Genomic DNA, 6000 nt, shown 5'->3' with positions numbered 1-6000 from the left:
CAGCTCCTTTTAGGATTAAATTTCACTGATGGATATAACTCTATATCCATAGAGAGAGACATAAAAGTGAATCAGGTGTTAACAGGACTTTTCAGTAGCACTTCAGTTAGAGAATTTTTCCAAGTCTTTTTCAGGCATTACAGTCTCATGCATATACATCCAGTATTTGTCTGCCGGGATTGGTTTTTCCGTTTCTAATCAAAGACATTTGCTTAACTCATCTCATCTAGAAATAAAGGGATGAGTCTTTCATGTGAAACAGATTAGCATGATCACAGGGCTATAGAATCTGGAAATGTTAGTTACATGCTGCCTCTGTTTTATATTAACAGCTGTGTTGCATGGTGATTTTTGGTATTAGTGTTTGGGTGGTGTATTTTAGAGATGCATCGCCATGTAAAAGTTTTCTCTCCTTCCTCTGAGAAATGTAACTAATACAGGAGTAAAGTCAAAGTTCAGGGAAGGGGGGAGGGCTTTGTAAGTTTGGATAATATTAAGAGAGGTTGCATACAAATCTGGATTTGAGTTTAGATATGAAATAGGAGAAAGCATTTGCTTGTCACATAATAGAAAAGTGCTGTCCTCCTCGGTTGGGAGCAGGAGGGCATGAGACAGAGCTGATTTGAGGAAAAACTGTAACCACACAAGGAGGGGATTGGTGGAGGCGGGAAAAAGTACTTCATCTGTGCTTGGGTATGGAGGCAAATAAATTTAGCTGAGATGCTTAAGATGATGATGTATCCTGACATGCGATCTGGAAAGCTCATATGATTTTGAGGAGCGGCCAAGGTAAGTAAAAAAGTTTCTCTGTTTTCAGTCCACTCTGAACTACAGTGCATAGTCTTTTAGCTAAGTGTTTTGACTGGGTTCTCTGTAATTGCATTATTCCCTACAATTCCAAGAACACTTTTGTTATGAGCTGGGAGTGCCTTGGGCAGTTGCCTTTCCTTTGGTGGCCTCTTGTTTCCAAAAGAGGGATTGTGTAGCAGTTTTTGTTTGCTCTGGGTCCTTCTTTTTCCTCAGGTTATGGGAAGCCAGACAGAGGAAGAATGGGGCTTGTTTTGCTTTTGCTCACATCCGTGAGTGCATGAAAAATGTTTTCTCCCTTTCCCCATGTAGCTGCCTAGGAGAGGAAGAGGGCAGTAGGGCTGATTCTGGTCCAGTGCAAGTGGAGCCAATATCTAGATGACATCAGATGGTTGTTGCCATAGGTAAAGATATCAAAATAGCTCATACTCCAGAAAGCTTGTATTTCAGAGAGCTCTAACCAAAAGATCTGTGCATCTGAGTATGTACTGTGTACTCTGCGGACAGACGTACAGCATGAAAGAAGATGAAAATAAGGCCATTTGGTTGCACTCTTGCTCAATTGCAGCCATTGTCACTTTACATTGAAGTGCCAAAATGATCCCTTTCAAACCGAAACAGTTAAAAAAGCTTGTGAAAAAACGACATTTTCTACTGTGTCAAACCCAGCTACCTAAAGTTATTTGCCTTTTTCCCCATGACAATTCCTGTCTGTAATGAGAAACTGTTCCATTAACAGCTCTGTTAACCCAGTTATAATAGTGGAGGATTCAGGGTTTAAGATTAGGTTAAAAGTTCTTGAGATTTCTCAGGTAACTTATATGAATCCCTGGGCTTTCTCAGGACTGTATTATTAATGAACCTGGAAACACTGGATAAAGAAATGTGTCCAGAAAAACTATAATAGTTAAATGAAAAAAGGAAGAAAGTAGTATCTGCCCATAGCCCCAGTGGTCATAAGGAGTTAATATGTGGGGAGAGTGTGCAGAACCCCTGTCCTGCCTCTGAGGTAAAACTTATGTGGTGGCACTTATGTGGCAGTGCAGAGAGAGGCTTCACAGCAGCTCAGGACAATAATGACATCTGCAGTTAATAGCACTCCTCCCCGCAGTGGGTGTGCCGAGGAATCTGCCCTGCTGGCAGAGGACGACAGGGCCGTGTCCCCAGCGCTGGGCGGGAGGAGCAGCTTTACGCTGGACCAGGGACACGAACTGGTGCCACCTCATCCTGGTGGGTGGCAGGGAGTGCTCCCAAGCTGTGCCATTCGATGACAGCTGCAGCCTGGGGTGCCTTTTGCTGGCCTGCGTGGTGCCATCCAAATGTGGGGCACCCAGAAATTGAAATTAGAATCACTAAAACTAATAAAAGAATAATCCATGAGTCATCATCCACACCTTACACCAGTACCTGTAGTCAAATTTCCATGTTTTAAGCTTGTTGTCGACATGAGACCCAGCAACAATCCTAGAAAGCCTTTGAGCAGGCTTTCTTCTTGCACTGTCATTTCTGGCTTTGCAGTTAATAATAAAAAAAAGGCATTGATCCTGAATGAAGTTGATGAGCTAATAAGTAAAACTATGGATAAAATTTAATCTCCACATGTTTTTGTTACTGATAAAATGAATTAACTACAAGAACTGCTTAACAGATGTATAAACTGTAATTGTGCCAACGGGTTTTAGGCTGTAGCTTGAGGAATTTATCATTCAGACTTCTAGGTTCATAACTTCACCTCAGGCAACCAGTGGAAAGCCAAATCTGAATTTAAAAGGTCAAGAGTTGCTTTTCAAATGGAGGTAAGAAAATGAGAAGGCAAGACACAAGCCTGCTGGGCATTTTCATATTTTTTTTTGGTTTTTGGGGGTTTTGATTGAAATGGAATGTCTCACACAGTGTAAGTAAATAGGTTAAATTTTTTAATTTGGGATTTGCCCTGAAATGTACTTGTTTTGTCAGCAATTCTCATATCTGCCTAACAGGTGATAGCGATCATGTCATAGAAATAAATGAAGCATGAATGTGTGAAGTGTAATTTTAAGTGTTCTCAGCTGTTGAAAGATTATTGTCCATAATTACTTCAATTTGATAATGCTGAGTTCTGGGCAAAATATGTTCTTTTTCTACAGTGGGGATATAATTTCAGAGTTTCAAGAGCATGCCAGAGTTAATTGAGTTGTCCCTATTTTGGATCCTGGGTGCAAGAGGTGGAGCAGTAGCTCTTAAGCAAGGAGGCCTCTACAGAGGTCACCTGAGCTGTGGATTTGTTCTGCACTCTCTCAGTCAGTAACAATTTCATAAAATTCCTAACAACTGCAACATCATCAACATGATGGCAGGTTTTCCTCTACCAAATGTTACTCAAAAGTTGTTTGGGGGGAGATACAAGCAGGCAGAGCATGATTTCCTTAGAAACCGATGGAAAAGGCAAATCTAATAACAGCATTTCCTTGGGAAAACAGCTTTCTTGTACCCCTCCCTCTCTGTTTGTACCAACAAATTAATTCATCACTAGAGGGGGTTTTTAAACTGTCCTTTATGAAAGAGGATTCAGTTGGTACATAGTGGGACCCAGTCATTTGAACTGCTGGGCACCTCTGGCAGACTGATAAATCAGAGAAGTCACTGGGGGTGGACACTGACAGAAAAATAAGCATCTCAAGTGCACAGATACGTGTTAAGGAAAAAGATCAGCTGTACCAACAAGAGATTTGTTATACCAATATATTTTGGAGTCTCTGCTGGGATGACAGAAAGCAAAATAGCATCATCTACAGGTGGGAATATGGGAGGATATCTTTAATGAACTTACTAGAGGGCTGGCATCATGACTTATGGGAAAAATATTCGTGACATTATTTAATGTAATAGCCATACATGTGTCTCATAAAAAGTCAAATTTGGAAAAAGGCACAGGTATTTAAAATGGTGATGTAGTTGTATCTCAAGTTCTCTTTGAGGTCTACTCAGAACTCATTTTTGCAGGCAGCTTTATTAGCACTGGCTAATAAAGGAGACACATGTGGCTGTCTCCTTACTGTGTGAGTTTAAATTATGATACAGATGTAAGGAAATTATAATTTTTGAAATAGTGAATAATGGTTTCAGTCTCTTGATACTGGCAAATTTAGTATCTGCCACTGTTTGGACTGGGAATGCTGCCAGTGGAGGTCTAGTTTCATGAGAGAAGTTTGTTTAAATAATCAGCATTCATTTTTGTTTATTTGCTTTATGCAGGAGACCAGTTCTCTGTGTGGTTTCATCTTCCTCTACTGTGTTGGAAAAAAAGCTATAAAATATGCAGAGAACCATAAATTATTTTGCTGTGCAAACATAATTGAAATATCATTGGCTATAACTGCTGTTAGGAACTGGAATTGTTAGGACTTTAAGTTTTTTCCTTTACATCAAAGTACTGGATTTAGACCCCATTTAATTTTGGGAAACAAAGGTAACTGTTGAAGTAATAATGTATTGTGGTCTGCTGTGATTACCCAAAAGCTGGACTGGAAGACAGCTCTGAAAATTCTGAAAGTCTGTGGTGCTGAGGAGTGGTTTTGTGTTTGGTGTGAACCAGCTGCCCTGTGGTGTATTACAGCTGTGTAATAGATGCTTATAAATACCCTCAGGAATGTAAAATAACGAGCTAGGCAGCAGCCATCTAATAACAGAAGGATTCTTAGGTAGGTATAAAAGAAGGAGTGCTAATAAAAAACAACCAGGACTTAGAATCACTCACATATCAAAAAAAAAAAATTCCTTTTGGAAGTGACAGCAGAGCTTACTTGGAGCCTGTTGCGTGTCCAGCCCCTGTCGTACATTGTCTGGGCAGGTTCTGAGACCTAATTATTCCAGCAGTATGCTGGACCTTGCCCCATCCAATTGTGGAAGCTGTCCTAGTTGCAAAATTGGGACCTAACATTACATGGGGGATCTGGCTGCAGCTGGGAGAGAGAATGACCCCATCAGAAGTGTTACATATTCAAAGCCTTAGAAACTGTGGATGAGAGCATGGGAGTGGAACTTGCTTTTTGAATGTGTTATACCTGAAGTTTGTCAATTTTGGAAAGCTGCTCTTCACTAGTGATTAATGAACTATCATTAGTGTTTGAATCTCTAAAATAATTTTGTGTCTTGAAAAATTTAGGATAGTGAGATTTATCCAGTAGGATCAGACACAATACACTGTATGTGGTGCGTGCTGATTTATATGGTGCATATTGTGCCAGGTAAGTATTAAAACAGGATGCTGAGTAATTCTTTGAGGACATATCATGAGGTCTTTTTACCCACTTGTCTGAAGGAACATGACTTCCCAGGATTACAGCTACAATGGTCTTTTGTGGGCTGAGAATTAGAATCCCTGTTCTGTCACTTTTTTACACTAATGAGGTTTTTAGGCTTTGTTGTTGCATGAAGCTGCAGCTGGGAAATCTCTTAAAGTTTCAAAACATGTGAGTTTTACTGAAAAATGCAAGCTTTTGCTCCCAGTGAACCAGACTTTTGGGGCAGAAGGAGAGGTTGGACTAAGTTACCTTTTAATATAGATGGCTTAGCAACTTCTTTTAGGATTTAATCTTTTTTCTCTGTTTTCTTCTTTTGTTCCAAAATCATCATTGTAAAACCTGAAGAAAAAAAGCAGAGGCTTGTTTGGAGTATTTTGTCTCAGTGTCTGGGGAATGTTCTAATTCTTATTCTGCTAATGCCATCCTGAATCAATTCCGAGTATATTCTATCGTAGATGTTCTACATAGATTTGTGTGTTTGTGTTAGTGCTGTTTTTTCTGATATATTATTTTGTGTTCACAGAAGGAGCTAAAAAAAATCTTGAATTTGTTTTTAATTCCTGTGAATCAGGAATTTTCACTGCTGTGCCATGAGATTGAACAATACATCACATGCCAGTTCAAGACAGGTGCTGTTTCCATGTCTGAATGCGCTCCTTTTTAAGGTACTGTTACCTACTAGATTGCAGTGAACATAAATTACACATTCCTGTTTCAGTTCCCATGCAAATTCTGTAGCTTTGTGATAAGGTCCTCTGTGGGGTGGAGCTTTGAGATAAGACTTCCCTGGACCTCAACTTACAGTGAGCCCCCTAAAGAACGGAAAGATTTCTCAGTTTAAAAAAAAAAAAAAACAAAATAAATGGAGCAACATAAAAAGGAGAGAACTGAAGATGAAACAACTAAAGCC

Source organism: Manacus candei, unplaced genomic scaffold (assembly GCF_025592945.1).
Source record: "Manacus candei isolate 608988 ecotype Guabito, Panama unplaced genomic scaffold, ASM2559294v1 h1tg000014l, whole genome shotgun sequence".
Taxonomy (NCBI): Eukaryota; Metazoa; Chordata; class Aves; order Passeriformes; family Pipridae; genus Manacus; species Manacus candei.
This window is presented reverse-complemented; position numbering follows the sequence as displayed.